Here is a 17,674-nt window from a genome sequence, read left to right on the forward strand (position 1 = left end):
CGCACCTTCTTCATACAGCCAAAATCCAAGTTTTGTTGCTTTCTCTAGTAATTATGTAAGATGACATTCAAAAGTATATAATTTCATGTTTGGGAGATGGGATGTGTACAGTTAAAGGTAAGTTATGCTAATCACCATATGTTGCCCAAGCTGTAAAAAGCACACTATCTTTCCTTGGCTCTTACTGTGTTCTTTTACCATCTTTGGAGCCCCTGTCGTTTGCTTGTGGTATCCATCATTCGCTCTGCTGTGTTCTTGATGTTATGGCCCTTGGTGAGATTAATAAGCATCTATATAGATTGTCTGTACAGGCCTAAATCTTTTGCTGTTGCTCTTCTTGATAACAAGTTGCTTCAGTCTAATATACTTGGGGATTTTAGTCTGACTAAAGAACTTTGAATGATATACTAATTAAAAAAACAATGTTATTCTATGTTTCTTATGTGATGATCATGATTTATGCACCACTTTCAACATCCTCTGATAGACCTAATTATACTGTGTGATTATGCTCCATAATAAGGTTGAATCTAAGTAATGCAAAGTGTTGAATAAAGGGAAGCAACTCTCAAAAAGAGCATTCTAGAAATCATAATCATCTCAATTCATGCATGAAGTCCACGAAGCATTGTATTTTAAATTGTGATATCTGCAGCTTTAAGAGTTAATTTTAGATTTGTATATTTCATTTTTTATAACATAAGTTAAATTGATTCCATAAACCCATACATTCCTTTTTGTTTAGTCAAGTTACTTTACTTTCAAGGATGCTTCTAAAATTCATCACAGTCGGGGGCACATTTCAAAATTGAGGGGAGTGGGAAGCAATGGTGATAATTCTCGACTTTGTCACGACTTTTATGGAATTTATTATCTTCATTGATAATTTAGACGTTGCAAATTGCTTCTTTTTGTTTTACTTTGGGAAGGAAAATTATAAATGAAGCATATGAATGAAGGTTTTCCTGAGGACTTCAATCACTACGTGAACATCATCTTCATTGTCATTCTTTTGATTAGTTTTATCTAATGTTTTTGTATGAGGGATTACATTTTTTTCTGTCTTGTTAAAATATGGTATCAAAGCCCACGCTTATGGGATGTCATGCGTTTGAATATTTCCCCCAATTTATAAGAAGGTTGTCACAGCTAACACCTGAAGAAGCCAGCTTGATCTTTTAGGTCAATTGTTAGCCCCTTAACAGGGGAGAGAAACCATGGTCGGACCGCTAAGTAAAATACAATGTTTTAAAAATCGGACCGGATCTGCCGGTCCAACCATCGATCGGTGGCATTTTCGGTCCGATTTACTCTATTAAATCGTTTGGATATTGGATCGGTCACGAACCGTTTAAACCAACGGTTGGACTGGTGATTCGGTAGGACCGGACGATTCAAATTACCCCCTTATTTTGTAAACACGAAAGGCCTAAAAGGGTTCAGTTCAATGAGTTAAAAAGTTTTTGGCTAAAGCCCATGTTCTTGTCTTATTATGACAAAGCCCACACCCACCTCAACAATTTTGTGGGCCGAGTCTTGAGCCAAGGTGATGACTTTGCCTTCAGTGAGGATGGCTTTTATAGGCATCCTTTTTTCTCTCAGAATTCCGATGTGGGATTGCTAACTAATATTGAAAAAAATATATCAAATCTCCACCAAGAGGGTTAGGTTCTGCTATCAACTCCGGACACCACTCGGCTACATGCATTTTGTTATCTAATATGTCAAATAAAATAATATATATTAGATTTTAAAAATTTTATAATATTAAATAAAAATAATATAATATTTTTAAAATTTATAAAATTAGTTTAAATTTTCATTTTTAATATATTCATATTTAAATATTATACATATTTCATTTAATAAAATTTAAAATATTAATATGATTTAATTTGATAATATCAAAGATATAAAATAATATTATAGATTTTTAATTTATTCATATATATTTTTAATTTTTTATAATTATTTTTAATTTTATTAATATATAAATTACATATTTATGATGTCACTGGTTCAACTGCGGTTCGACCACCGGTCCAACCAGTGAACCATGAATCGGTAACTTTTTCGGTTTAACGACCGGTTCTAAAAACATTGGTAAAATATGAGTAAAACATGCATTTAAAAGCTTTAATGCACATGTTTATAAGAAATACCTCCAACTTGAAATATTTACATTTTAATGTCATATTATTCTGCTTAATTTTTTGAAAAAAAAAAAAAAAAAATCATACTTTGTCGAGAAGAAAAATTGTTTGAGCAGATCTGATATCCTTTGCATATCAAGAGTACTTCACAAGGATTGTCCTCAGTGACAAAATTTTCACCGGGGGAGGTTGTGAAATGCAATCCTAGCTCGTAGATGTATATGTCAAAGAAAAATATCACCGTTCCTAGCCTTCAATTATTTCAATGCGTCAGCCATATCAGAGTGATTAGGTTTCCTGCACTTTCTTCGTAGAAAATTCACATATGACATGAAAGCATCCTTTGTTCTTTTCTGTAGGGTAAAAAATGATAATTTAAGCAAAAAGTAGATGACGATCCTTCGTTTTTAAGATTGCTTTGGTCAGTCTTGTTGTGTTGTTTTATTTATTTAGATTATCTGTTGTAGAGGATACCCGCATACTTTCCTGTCACCTAACATATCTCATGCAAATCACCATAACAAAGAGAGAATTTTAAGGTCAGGGGGGGAAAAAACCAAGAATCTCATGCAGAACAGGAAGATGTGTACTGGGTTCACCCTTGTTGATCGTGTGTGTGGTTCACGCGTGGCCCTACTATTCTAATGTACGGAAAGCTAGTGTCTAGATTATATACTTAAATTTCTGTCTTCTTTAAGCATGTGATCCCCATTTGCCTGGAATAGTGACCCTTCAACAGGTTTAAGAGTTTTTAATTCATATTCAAATGGAGAAAAGGAGTCTTCTCTGTAATTAAGAGCTTGTAGGTATAGCTTGAAATGTTTAAAAGTCGAGGCATACCTCAGCACTGAACCCACACAAACCAACCACGAAAGGAAAAAACAATATTAAGATAGATATAAAAGCTTGGACTATCTAAACCAAGAATCATTAAAAAGAGGGAGAAATGATGACCTGTTGATTGGGGAATGATGCATATTTGGCTTTGAGAATTATTAAAATTTGCTTACTTTCAGGTACATATCATTAGTGCTATGGAAACTTTCCAAAAGCTTCACATGTCATCAGGCTTAAAAAATGAACTTGAACTTAGTGATGCGTATATAAAAAGAAGTGGTACATGAGTAGGAATAGATGAAATTGTTAAAGTGATAAACATGAAATGGAATTGAAGATACACTCAAACATACTCATTTTTAATATGTCTAGGAAGCAATGATGCATTATGCTGCTGTATGGACTCTCTTTGTTTTCAATCTGTTCAAGAAATGATAGATACAGGTGAAAAACATGAGACTTGAAACACACCGGGCGATTTATTCATTTATTTTTGTGTTCATTTAGTATTTTTTTTCCTCAATATGTGTATCTAGAATTCCTTCTCTTTAGTCACAGACAAAGCATAGAATGGTACTTGGGCTCAATTTTATTCCTAGTTCCTTCCTTTCCTTTCTTCCCATTTTATTACAGGGTAGACATAGAGGTGCCTCCGTGATCAACTTCGAGTATTCTCTGGAGATAGTAGGTTGAGTGGATGGTGACTTGTAGTTGTAAATTAAATAAACTTCATCTCATTGATTTTATATATTAACATTGATGGCAAAAACTGTTGGTTGCTTTTCTCCTATTGTTTTCTCATAGGCTGAACCGCCAAACCAATTAGAACCAAAAAAGGTAAGTGCGAATACAGTTGGCCTGGATGTAACTTTGGAGAAATCTGTGAAAGAAGCCAAGCGTTTTTTGAATTTACAAGTAGCCATTTACAATACCCACCATACCTTAGTGTTTTCTAAAGGTGGAAAGCTATGAGCTTATTAGAGTGGTCTTCCTGCAGATCCTAATATTACATCACCTTCTCTTCTGCCCCTCAACCACAAACAGCAAAACCAACTGTGTTGTAGATTCTTTTCTTCTGATAGCTTCACCCAGCCACATTCATGAATCTGACCTCCTCTTTGGTTCCGTACATTGATTATTGTAGTTGACCTGAATGGCAGAACAATGGTCAGCCTTTCAATGTGGCTTATGCCTAAGCTGTGGGATTGCAGTCACTATAGATTCTGATAAAAGTCTAATAGGGGACCAAGAGGACAACCGTGTTTAGTATTTCGAACTTTGTTCTCCACATTATCTCTCATCTGGCTTATAATAATGTCAACTTGATCTTCCATTTGCTAGGCAATACCAGTTAATCAGCTGGTGACAGTAGAATGTTCAGCTTTCTAGCTTGGTTTAAACTCTGGGATTGCTGCTATTTCTCAACTTTGGTAAAGTCTACTAGGAGACAAAAGAGAATCAATAAATAAATACAGGTCTATTCTGTAAGACCAACCCAGCCAAGAACTCAACTGAGTAGAGGATGAATAATGACCTGGGCATGAGTCAAGGGGGGCTGACTCTTACCCGAGTTGGGTTCACCGAATTACACCAATCACTGAGTTGGATTCCATGTCAGCAGAAGCTGCTTTGTCACATGATGAAATGTAACTTTTGATGTGTGAGGATAGTATATTCTATTTGCTTTTCTCCTATAGTTTTCTCATAGGCTGAACCGCCAAACCAATTAGAACCAAAAAAGGTAAGTGCGAATACAGTTGGCCTGGATGTAACTTTGGAGAAATCTGTGAAAGAAGCCAAGCGTTTTTTGAATTTACAAGTAGCCATTTATGTAGCAAGCAGGCGTGAAAAAATGGATTGCTAAACACAATGATCGTATCTTTCATGTTACTGTATACCAGTGCATGGACCAGTCTCTCTTAGATATGATACGTTATTCGAAAGCTCAGCCCTTTTGGGTCTTAGAAATATCAATAAGTTTATATCTTGTTTTGTGTTTCATTACTCATTGAGCTTTCTTTACAAAATTTTAGATAAGCTAACTCCTTTATTTTAGTATTAATCGATTTTATGTACAATTTTTTGTTTTTTTTTTAAAAAAAAGTAAAACATTTTTAAAAGCATATTATTTTTTATTTTTTTATTTTAAAAATAAAAGATAAAATATTTTTAAAAAACATCTTTTAATTGTTTTCACTTGAAATTTTTTATAACTATTTTAAAAAATAATTACACAAATATATAGATTGATTAAAAATAAAATATTAAATATCAAAATTATTTTTAAAATATAGTTAAAAATACTAAAAACAAGTAAAAAATATTTCAAGTTTTCAAACAAATTTTTGTTCTATAATGACTTATAGAATAATTTTCAAATATTATTTTAAAAAATAGTTACCAAATAGGGTTTATAATTTTTAAGTGATTATGTCCTCAAATAGGTACAAAATATTGAGAAATGTTCAATTTTTTTTTTTACCTAAGGAATATTATTTTGACTATTTCTAAACTTTACATATGATTCCAACATAATAAGAGAGTGTAAATAAGAGAAAAACTGATAGACATCTAATGAAAAAAAACTTGTGATTTAAGGTACAATAATAAAGATTGGAAAAAAGTGAGATATTTTAAAATTTAATAATTATATTTATTTATATAATATTCTAAATTATAGAGTGAAATATTATGTTTTGGTTTGATTTGTTTTATTTTCTTTTCTTTTATTAATATTTTCACATGCACAACAGGAACTTGATAGAAGATTATAGCATTATGTAATTTGTTGGGTAAAACTGAATTGATTTAATAATCAGAAAACTTAATTGTTGATGAAACCCACATCGAAAATAATGGAAAACTGAAAGAGCTTATATAATTTACTCTAAAACAAACCTTAAAATTGAAATGGTAGGTGATGATCAAAATGAAAGGACGGGGAGTGCTCTAATGAAAGGAACAGCTTGAAACTTCCCACCTAATTGAATTTCACAACCAATTCAAAGCCATTTAAGGCTACCATGTAATTGAAAAGGAGGCCACTCCACCATGTACACGTAATTGAAAAGGATGTAATTGAAAAGGAGGCCACTCCACCATTGTAATTGTAAAGAAGACCATGTAATTGAAAAGGAAAAGGAGGCCCGTAGCCAAATCTTTTCCCCTGATTTATTCCACACACCCTTACCATGCCATGTAATTGAAATGGAGGAGACCACTCCACCTTTGTAATTGAAAAGTTGAATTCAAAGCCCGTAGCCGAATCTTATCCCTTGATTTACTCCACGCACCCTTACATTGTCTGTTTATGCCATGTAATTGAAATGGAGGAGGGCACTTTGTGATTGAAAAGAAGGCCATGTAATTGAAAAGGAAAAGGAGGCCACCATGTAATTGAATTCAAAGCCTGTAGCGGAATCTTTTCCCTTAATTTATTCCACACACCCTTACGTTGTCTGTTTATCCAAATATTGGACAAAGTATGAAACCAAATGTGGAACACATTCTTTGATGATGGGGAGCTGCCCTATAAAATGCGAGTCTTTTCAGTCTCTACACCTGTGAAGGACGCGCCAAGCCTCTTCGCTCTAAAGATGATATGTTCTTGTGTTGCAAGGCACAAAAGCAGATGAATTTGATATGGCTCCTCACCAGTTATAGAAATGTTGGCTCCTTTTCTTGTTTGTTTTTCTTTTCAATTGTGTTTGTTTCTCTACTTATTTTCAAATCGTTGGAAAACTTTGTTTCTCTATATTGTCATCTTGTTTGTGCCTAGTAACAGTGATAACATGCCAGGTGTCTGAGAAAACTCTAAAAGCCATAACCATTATTGCTTTCGATATAGTTAATTTTCAAACTAGAAGGCAAGAATCTCAAATTTAGTTCATTTGTTTTTCATTTGCTCAGATAATAAAGGTTGAGAGGAGTATTTGTATGACCTACTGTAGTCTTTTGGTCTTTAAATTCCCAAGTCCCTCCATCCCCACCAAAAAGAATGGAGAAAAAGATGTTATATTATGACCCAAATGGAGCATAGAAGGCCATATCACACCACCATCTGCATGACTGTAATAGTTTGAACCACTGCTTTATTGAAGATCCAATGAATTTGCATCTGTTGCTTGAATTAAATATAATATTTTAATTCAAGAATCAATCCTCAATCTAATCTACTGCCCCAAACCTCAATTAATCCGATTTGGGTGGGATCATTAAATTGCTTGAATTAAATAAATAATAATTTTCTGTGACAGAATTACACACTTTGAATTATTTAATTCACTAAAAATACCTACACCACAAATTTGTAAAATAATGTATTTATAGATGGAAGGTGAAGCTATAAGAATAACATAAAACTTATAATATGTATGATATTAACATAATATAATTATACAATAAAAGAAATTAATTTTAATACAGATTAGTTTGATATCATATCTAGGCTGAAGTCAGCATTGCATCATATATTATTGACCAGCTTTAGTGACCAGTTTTTCCAAGATTCGTGTTGGACATTGCATGCGAGTACAAGATAAAGCCCCCACCCACCCGATTTTATTTGTCTACATGCCAAAAGAAAAGATAATGGTGCCGTTGCCAAGACCTTAATATCAAAATGTATATTCTAGGTTTGATTTTTGGTTTAAGTTCAGATTAAAAAAAATTGAATTTAAATATATATAATATTAAAATATATACTAAAAAAAGTCTGAATCTAAACTTAACCCAATTTTAAATATGGTTGAGATGTAAATCAAAGTTTATGTTTCCTTTTATCAAGGGGTACTTCTGCACCTTTTTTTAATGCTATTGTGCTTCTCTATTATTTAGTCACATTTCATCTTGTGTATGAAAATTTTCCCCTTCCACGAGGGCTTAAGAAATTTAACAATTCTATCACAGATTAACTTCAATCTTTTCTGAATTAGTAACGAAATATTACCTGCAAAATACAATCTTCATTGAAAACCTAAATAAATCTCTTCATGCTTGTAGAATTAGCCTGCAGGGTCCTACAGGGTCTTACAGCATCGGTTCTTGTTTTCCTTAGTTACCATTTCTTGAATATATGGCTTGCAAGGCCTCTTCACTAACAGCAGTAGAAAATTCCATCTCACGACGTCTTCTGAATATTCCTGATTTTGATGTCACGACGCGTGTTTAAAGGGTTTTTTGCAACCATTTGGAAAAGTTATGCTTTGTTTAAAATACTTTTACACTGTGAGAACAAAATGTAGTTTTTAATTTTAAACACAAGTTCCGAAAAATTTAGACTAAAAGTAATTTTAAAAACTAGACAAATGTTTTCAAAAAGTGAATAAGTTAAAAATTATTTTTTACATTGAAGGATTTAAACATAATAAAAAAATATATCCATTTTATACTAATTATAAACATGATATCAAACTAATCTATACTAGAATTAATTTCCTTTATTATATAATTATATTATGTTAAAGATCATAATTATTATAAGTCTTATGTTATTTTTATAACTTTACCTTCCATCCATACATACATTATTTTACAAATTTGGGTGGCCACTCTGAAAGCTGTGGTGGGCCACTCAAACTTGGGTTTCTCACCTCAATCCCAGATTCCCAGCAGAAGAAGTTACTCAAACTTTGAAACCTATGGTGGGCCACGGGCCACTGGGTTTCGTCCCAGAACAAGTCGTTGCTCAAACCTTACTTTGAAAGCTCTGGTGCGCCATGGTCCACTCACACTTTACTAGAAGGAATTTTTTTTTTTTTTATAATTGTACAGTGAATTTAAATTTAATTTTTTAAAATACAGTATATTAAAAAATATTTTCAAATTTATGACACTTTTTCACTTTAAAACGAGTCTCTTGAAAATACATCTTCCGTTATTTTTATATTAATGATATACATTCAAAAAATTAAATTTATATTGAAGGTGTCTCTTTAAGAGAAATTTTTCACAATTTTTATATCAATAACACATGTTAAAAAATTTTAAATTTATATTAAAAGTATTTATTTAAGAAACACCTTTTAAAATTCTACAAAATCGATTTTATATTAAAAGTGTTTTTTAAAGAGACACTTTTCACCATTTTCATATCAGTTGTATAATAAAAAAACTGAATTAAATATTAAATATGTCTTGTTAAGAGATACTTTCTACAATTTCACAAAATTAAATTTATATTAAAGTGTCTCTTCAACAATTCACAAAAAATTGAATTTATATTTTTTTTTTCAATAATTCTTGTAATTGAATTTATACTAAAAATGTCTTTTTAAAAAAACACCTTCCAAAATTTCATAAAATTAAATTTAAATTGAAAGGTTTTTCTTAAAGAGACACTTTTAATATAAATTTAATTTTTTCGATAGGTGATTAATATAAAAGTTGTGGAAAATATTTTTTTCAAAAGACATATCTAATATAAATTCAATTTTATGGAATTGTAGAGATGCTTTCACTGTAAATTCAATTTTTTTTCATTATGTGACTGATATGAAAATTGTGAAAAATATTTCTTCAAGAAACATATTTAGTATAAATTTGATTTTATGGTATTATGGAAATAATATTTCTTTAATATAAATTTTTTTTTAATGTGTATGACTAATAAAAAAATTATGAAAAAATATCTTTTAAAGAGGCATATTTAGCATAAATTTAATTTGAAGAGACATTTTTAGTGTAAATTTAATTTTTTGTTAACATATATAATTAATATGAAAAATATAAAATATGTCTCTTAAAAAAACCGTGGTAAAAAATGTAATAGATTTATCAATAGTCGTATAATTACTATATTTTAAGAATTTTTTTTTAAAATTACCATTTTCTAAGATTTTTTTTTTAATAGCCGTACAAGTTTAAAAAGCCCCTTCGAAAGCCAGCTTTTCTTTGAAAGCTATGGTGTTGCCTTGCTACTCCCACTCCCACTTTACCATTAAAGCTGCGATGGGTTTCTGACCTCCTTGCCAATGGTGGGCCATGGAGGGCATTGGCAATTGATTTTGAGCTTCCGGGAGCAGATTTAGGGCTACGGAAGTTTCTGAGAAGAAAGTTAGATGTCGATGTCCATGTATTCAAGATTTTTTTTGCTAGAGAGAGAAGGGGAAAGTCAAAGTACGGAAATTATTTTGCATAGGGGAAAGTCAAAGTACGGAAATTATTTTGCATTGATGTGACGCAAAACACTCTAATATTATTAGCAATTGATTTTTCTGAACTCCTGTCATCTATATAACTAGACTCCTTTGCCTCATTTCTCCTCATTCAAACTTCAGAAATTCTCTCTATTCACCTTATTCCTAATGGCCAAAGTTCCAATGTTGCTGGCCTTTTTGGAGGAGCAGCTTCCAGCAACATCCTGTCATTCCATCCTTGTCTTTGTAGTTCCAGTTATTCTTAGCATTCTGGCATTAAAGTATGTAGGGCAAAACAGCTCACCTTTCAAAACACATCCCAAAACTATGGGGTTTTCTGTTGGGTGTTTGCTAGCCTATTGCTTGGCCTATGGTGCCCAACTGAAGTTTTCCTCCGCTCCTCATCAACCCCCAACTTATGCCAATGCATGGGGTCGATGCATGGAATGGTTTGGTGGAATGTTGTTGGCATCTCTGGCATCAATCTGTTTTCCAGATTCGATGCAATGGATGTTTTTTGTGTTGTACGCCACCTTGTGCATGGGTGGGCCCCTCTTCACTCTACTCCAAATGCTGTGGAAGTGGGTCCATCCCACTCCGACTGACCTTCACCTGGAAGCTATTCAGCCCCGGGAGGGCGTCCCGCTTGGAACCTCTGGTGGCAACCGAGGAATTACTATTGCAGTAAACTAAATAACCGTGATGTATCATCAAGTGTTTTTCTTTTACTTATTTGTTAGCAAGTTTCATCTGGCGTGTGGTTCGGTAAGTCTTAGTCAACCTTTAATTTTCATGTATGGTATCTAATATTTGAATAAATAGTGGCTATTGATGTTTTTATGATTTATTCTTTTCTTCTCCTCCCTTTGTTTTGTATATTTCCGATGTTATCTTTTTAAAAGGAAAAAGGTCGAAATACTAATTGAAATATGAAACTCGGTGGTCAGTAGTTCAAATTCTTTTTTAAGAAATGGATGACTTGAGAGACACAACTGTGACTGTGAAAAGTGAAAACCCAAAAAAGAAAGGAAAAAAAAAAAGGTTTACTTTTGCCCGGTCAACCAAATATTAAAAAACGAGAGAGTGAGAGACAGTTGAGAAGGATGGTGCCAGAAAGCCTATGCACAACGAGATTTGGGCCAAGATAGCCCAAAAAATAGAGGGCATGTTTGGTTGATGATTTTGAAAATTATTCGGAAAAATAATTTTTGATATTTTTAGAAAAAAAAAATTATATTTGAAAATTGAATTTTGGAAAATAATTTTTGTTCTTAAAAATAAATAAAAAAATAAAAAACATGTTTGATTGAGTTAATAAAAAAAAATTTAGAACTCGTAAAATAAAAAACATATTTAAAAATTGTTTTTTTAAACTAAGTGTTTTCTTCGATTAATTTGATTTTATAAATATAAATAATTTTTATATTTACTTTTCATTACAATTTAAAGAAATTGTACCAATTTTAAAAATCATTTACATTATTTTTAATTTTTTTAAATAATTATAAATAATGAAAATACATTAAAGATATATTAGATGTCTCAATAGGGATACGTCGGTGAATTTATTCTCAAGGTGCAGTAAATTATTCAATATCGGTTTTGATCATTGACGACATCATTTTCTATATCTCTAATATAAGGTGAAATGCAGAATATGATAATTAAAAAGTTCAATAAATTATAAAAATATTATTAAAATTATTAAAAATAATTATAATATACAAGTTTAATCATTAAATTTATATCATATCATTAAATTCACATTATTCAGTAACTTGAAACCATTAACATGTAAAATAATACATCATTACATACAAAATAATATATTACCGATTCTCATACAATATCATTAAAATTTATATTATAAAATAATACAATTCTTATTCAAGTCATACAATGTAATTAGAATTTATATAATTCCCTCCACACACGCGTGTACATATATGTGTATATATATATATATATATATATATATATAATAAACTATTATTATATAAAATAATATATCCTCAGTTGCCTCCCCGCTTCTCGGTCCCCGTTCACAAACTCCACAAGGGCATACCCACAAAACACTGATGCCAAGAGGAGATGGGCACACCGATCACCCACAGAGAGAGAGAAAGGAGAAGGCAAGATGCATTAATCTTCAATCTCATCGCCAATAAGAGGAATTGGATGCCTCTAACCACAACGACACCGTTGGAACAAAGGAATTGTTCTCAATTGGTAGATTATTTGGATTTGTTCATTCTTCATCTTCATCTCATGGGTATTGAAAGTTTTCCTTTTTGAGAGAATCTCTGATTTTTCGGTGTTTTTCGAAGATTTTTCTCTGCTTTTCTCGTATATTTTCCCTGTTTTTTTTTCAGAAATTTTTTTGTCTTTCCAGAGGTTTTTCTCTTTTTTATTTTATTTTATTTAGGGATTTTTCTTGGTATTTTCAAAGACTTTTCTTTGAGATTTTTCTATGTTTTTTTAGAGATTTTTCTCTGTTTTGGATGTTGGTGGAGACGATGTAGACTGAGGGGGACACTTGAGAACACGAAGAACACTCCTAATGGAAACACGAAGAACAAGCCTTTCTTTTAGTTCTCTAAATAGTGCAAAAAACAGGAAAAACAAGTTGAAGATGTTATCTGAAAATAGGATTTTAAGAACACGGAGAACACCAAGAACAAAACATCACTGAGGTTATCAAACATGTTTTCTGGTGTTTTTTGTTCTTGAGAACAGAAAACAGTTCTGGAAAACACTTCCCAAACAGGCTCATAACATCTAACTACTTTTCAAAACTTATGTTCAAATTGGCCTCTTTATCACCGCATAGAAATCATATCATAATTTTATTTTATTTTTTTTCAAAATGTAAGTTCAATTAAGACTTCATTTTTTAACTAAAGCCTCGATTGTCCGTCTTTTTTAACTGAAATCAATTATCAACTGAAACTTCATTTTTAAACTAAGTCTCAATTGGTAATTGAGGTTTCAGTTATTTTCTGTTTGGGTCTGTTTCTTCGAATCCAATCCTTTGATGCTACACAGGGACTCTGCATGGAGTATTGATGCAATTAGCGTTGTTAAATCCATTAAAATTGTAATATTGTAGTGGAAAACAAGTGAAAAATAGGCTGATCATCACAAACAACATTCCGAAACAATAATGTATGAAATAATCATAAATTAAATTGAATTTTGTCATATTGTTGTATGTTCAGGTTGAGAACTAAATTTGTTGTCCTTGAAAACTGATTTCTACCCACCTAGAGTATGTACCTAGGCAAGCTGACTCCAGACATTCTGGAGAGGACAGTAGTTTGTGTTGCATATCCATGTACCAAGAAGCTCAAACTTGTCAGATCCAGGATGCAGTGTTTATGCTATTTTGGGACCTTAATGAAGGTTTGACGTTCAAGTTACTAAAGTTACTGTAGATTTTGACTTGGTAATACTGTTTGACAATGAAATTCACTAGACATCAACACTTATGTGGTTCATCTGGCAATACTAAACAATGAAACTTACAAGACATGACCAGTTATGCAGTGAGCGCGTTTTATATTCATCTATTGATCATATAATCATCTTCCTTATATTCAAGATAGATGTCAATCATATTTGATAGTTTGAACTAACAAATTTATTGTTGTTTATCGACTCTGTGGTTTAGGCTTTAGGATTTTAAGAAACTGTGAGTGTAAGGGAAGGGAAAAAGGTTCTTAGAATCTATTAGGGCGAGGATAAGGGAATTGAAAAATGGAAGTTAAGAGAAAAGAAAGGAAAGCAAAATGCTAATTTAAGTTCATCAGAATCAGTCTGTCTTTCATGAAATTAGCTTCTGGCAGACTAAATCATTTTCCTTCTTTCTTTATCTTTTTGTCAAAAAGCTTTCAAGTCATGGGACTATTTTGTTCATACTGAAGCTTTCTAACATCACCAGCAAGACATTAAGATGGTTTTTTTCATGGCCTTTTATTTTTGAATAGCTATTGTTTAAGTTCTGCACTTGTGTCGACTATTTCTATGATGCTGCAATGAAACCTTTGTGATTCGAATCCAGCCCTGTTACATGGAGTTGAACCTTGGAAACCAACCATGGCCTCTTGAGCTAGGCCCCAAGGGGGTAAACACCATTATAATGCTGATTTTAATATAAGATGCATTGGACCTGAAAATGGTGGATGCATCTAAAAATAATTTTCACTTTTCAATTCCATTTCAACATTTTTTTCTTCCTTTTTTCCTTTTTCTTTTACTCTTTTTTTATTATTATTTTTTTATTTTTATGAAGGGGTGGGAGGAGGAGGGGAGGTGGTGTTCTATGTTTGTTGGTCTGGGGAAATCTACTACTAACTATAATCAATTCTCAACAATATCTCTAACCTTTTATTTCATATCTGCATATGTTAAAAATACTCAAGACATAGTTTTTCAGGAAATATCCATGTCAGTTTATTGCCCCAACAAATTGGAAATAAAGAAGTGTAACCAACACACTATCCAGTAATTACTGCACAATTTAGAGATGAAATCTGGGAAAGCTCCAGTTGGTGTACAAACCTAATGCCGCAATTCAAGAAATTGTGAACCATGAGAAATTGATTTTTATTTATTTTTTTCTCCTTTAGCCTTTTTGTTACTGGAAAGACATGAATATGAAGAAATTATCTAAAACTTAAGTTGAAAAACTTCGAGTTGAGATGGTACCATTCCCCTTGCTTATCCTGTTTGTCCTATGACATGACTATTTTATTTTCCTCCTATCTTCTATGATTGGGTTCTGTCTTTCTTCTTGTTTCATCATTTATAGTTTGAAGAAGAACAAACTAGAATAATTTTCACATATTCACAATCTACACTTCCATAGTGTCTGCATGTGTTGCAAGGCACAAAAGCAGATGAATTTGATATGGCTCCTCACCAGTTATAGAAATGTTGGCTCTTTTTCTTGTTTGTTTTTCTTTTCAATTGTGTTTGTTTCTCTACTTATTTGCAAATCGTTGGAAAACTTTGTTTCTCTATATTGTCATCTTGTTTGTGCCTAGTAACAGTGATAACATGCCAGGTGTCTGAGAAAACTCTAAAAGCCATAACCATTATTGCTTTCGATATAGTTAATTTTCAAACTAGAAGGCAAGAATCTCAAATTTAGTTCATTTGTTTTTCATTTGCTCAGATAATAAAGGTTGAATAAGAGGAGTATTTGTATGACCTACTGTAGTCTTTTGGTCTTTAAATTCCCAAGTCCCTCCATCCCCACCAAAAAGAATGGAGAAAAAGATGTTATATTATGACCCAAATGGAGCATAGAAGGCCATATCACACTACCATCTGCATGACTGTAATAGTTTGAACCACTGCTTTATTGAAGATCCAATGAATTTGCATTAATGGCTTAGAGCATTTCATGCAGACTGAGTGGAATTTTAATATAGGGAGGACTAGTGGTTTGCCTTTGCCACTAAATTAGTTTGTCTGTATGAGCCTAACCTTCTGAGCTGAAACTCTGTTTTAGGATTGCACTACCTTTCAGACAACAAGACACAAACTATTCTTTTTAAAGGGTTCCATTAGAAAAATAGGTCAGTCCTCAGAGTATTAAGGTTTCATTCAGGCTTTATTGTTCATACAGGGGAAAAGGGGGGCATTATGATCTTAGCCACCCAAATAGATTACTAAACATTCGGCTTCTATTTATTTGACTGATTTTCTGAAAATAGGCAAACAAATTTGCTCTTATAATCTTTCCAGGTAATTTAGCTCCATTAAATTTCTATGCCAGTGAGGGTGCTTTTTGACCATGAGTTACCCCTCTTTTGCAATGACAGATCATATCCATGCTCAACATAGCTGCTTATATAGCAGTTGTTCACTAGGATCCTCTGCTAGAATTTAAATACTGTTTTGATTCATGGAGAAGAGACAGAAAAGATGTATTGTCCCTTCATGCAACCCCTTTATAAGTAAACTGCCCTTGTTATGCCTTTTGTCCACCACTTGTTCCAAATCGAATTCCATTCTTTCTATTGTCCACCACTTGTTCAGATGCAGTTGAAGCTTTGGTTTTTCAAGGTAATTATGCAACTACTTTTCCTTAACATGTCTAGGAATGTAACGATATACACTTCTTAAATTGACTGGCTTTGCTGCTTGCAGGGTAAACAGAGTTGCAATGATGAGTAGAAAGGCAATGGATACAATGAAGATGTAATGAATTATAATAGCCGTGAATGAAAAGGAAAAAAAAATGTACTCAAATTTGATCTCTCGGCTTAAGAGTGTTTTGCAATTGAAGGATTCTGTGAGCCTGTGGTCATTTCTTCGCTCACTATGTTTTTATATTAATGCACTAGCAGAATTAAGGCTTTGGGCCATGCACCTATTTCACATGTCGTTTGTTTCAAAATGATCTTAAAGGTGCTAGGAGTGATAAAATTTGATACGATTCGCCAATACAACTTAAGTTTATCATGCTTTTTATAAGTTTGGATTTAAGTATAATAGTGTTTGAAACAAATTCATATCGACTTGCATAACTCAATCAACTTAATAAGTAGTTTTTAGGTTAACCTATTTAACACGAATTTGAATTGAACCGACTCATCTAATAATTATGTTAGTTAATCTAATTATTAAGTTTAAACTGTTCAACACATATTTAACTTATTTTAAATTTGTTTTTGAATAAATTGGTCGAAGTCATAAATATGTGATTGAGGTATTAATCATATAAACTAATACAAGATTTAGTTCAACCTAATTATTAAATGAGTTATGTGACGTGTTATCTATTTAATGATTATATAGTATTTAAACTTATGTTTTTAATTTGATTATTACTCGTACTTAGGTTGGCTTATTAAATAGAATGTCTAAATTTTGATATCACATAAACACGAATTCATCAACATGAATTGTGATCCCTACTGCCACTTAGAGAGTATACTGAAGGGGTGATATTTTCCATATGGGTGATGGATTTATTGGCCCTTTTGAGAGTTGGTGCACCCATATAACTGATCAGAGGAATACCACGAGGACTAAAAATGTAAATATGTAAGCCGCCGTAAAGTAAACCCTACAGCCTTGTGGTTTCCATCAAATATAGCAAATTGCAGGCAATCTTTCATTTATCATAGGAGTTCTCCCACTTCCTATCCCTGAGTTTACATTGCAAATATGCCCTAATAATTGTTGACCAGGGCGTTCCTAGCGGGACTGAAGTGAGAAAGAGAAACATAAAAATTGAACAATCAGCCGTGTGTCGCACGTTCTTTCATAAAATGTCCTTGTTTGTAAATCGTTCCTCTTGTACCCTCATTTTTGACTTTCAACTTAAGGATAGGCAAGTCTATTATACCCAAAAATAACCAGCTCTCTCAACCAAGAAAAGTGGGAAGAAAAAGATGCTGTTGATGAGTGCATGTGTCCTTGAAATTGACGATAGATATTCAGTTGAACATAAATTTTAAATTTTAATTCAAGTATTTTTCTCATTTTTATATTTCAATTTCCAATTGTAAGAAAAATGTTGACCCATTTGTTTTA

General features: G+C 32.2%; 1 long non-coding RNA gene across 1 annotated transcript; it reads left to right on the plus strand.

Annotated features, from left to right (window-relative positions):
- The first annotated feature begins 12,154 nt into the window (after positions 1-12,154).
- Positions 12,155-16,513, plus strand: LOC117919794. The gene is made up of 3 exons (XR_004652145.1): positions 12,155-12,398; positions 15,955-16,198; positions 16,283-16,513. It is a non-coding gene; the product is annotated as an uncharacterized LOC117919794 (long non-coding RNA).
- The last annotated feature ends 1,161 nt before the right edge of the window (positions 16,514-17,674 follow it).

The sequence above is a fragment of the Vitis riparia genome, chromosome 8, assembly GCF_004353265.1.
Source record: "Vitis riparia cultivar Riparia Gloire de Montpellier isolate 1030 chromosome 8, EGFV_Vit.rip_1.0, whole genome shotgun sequence".
Classification (NCBI taxonomy): Eukaryota; Viridiplantae; Streptophyta; class Magnoliopsida; order Vitales; family Vitaceae; genus Vitis; species Vitis riparia.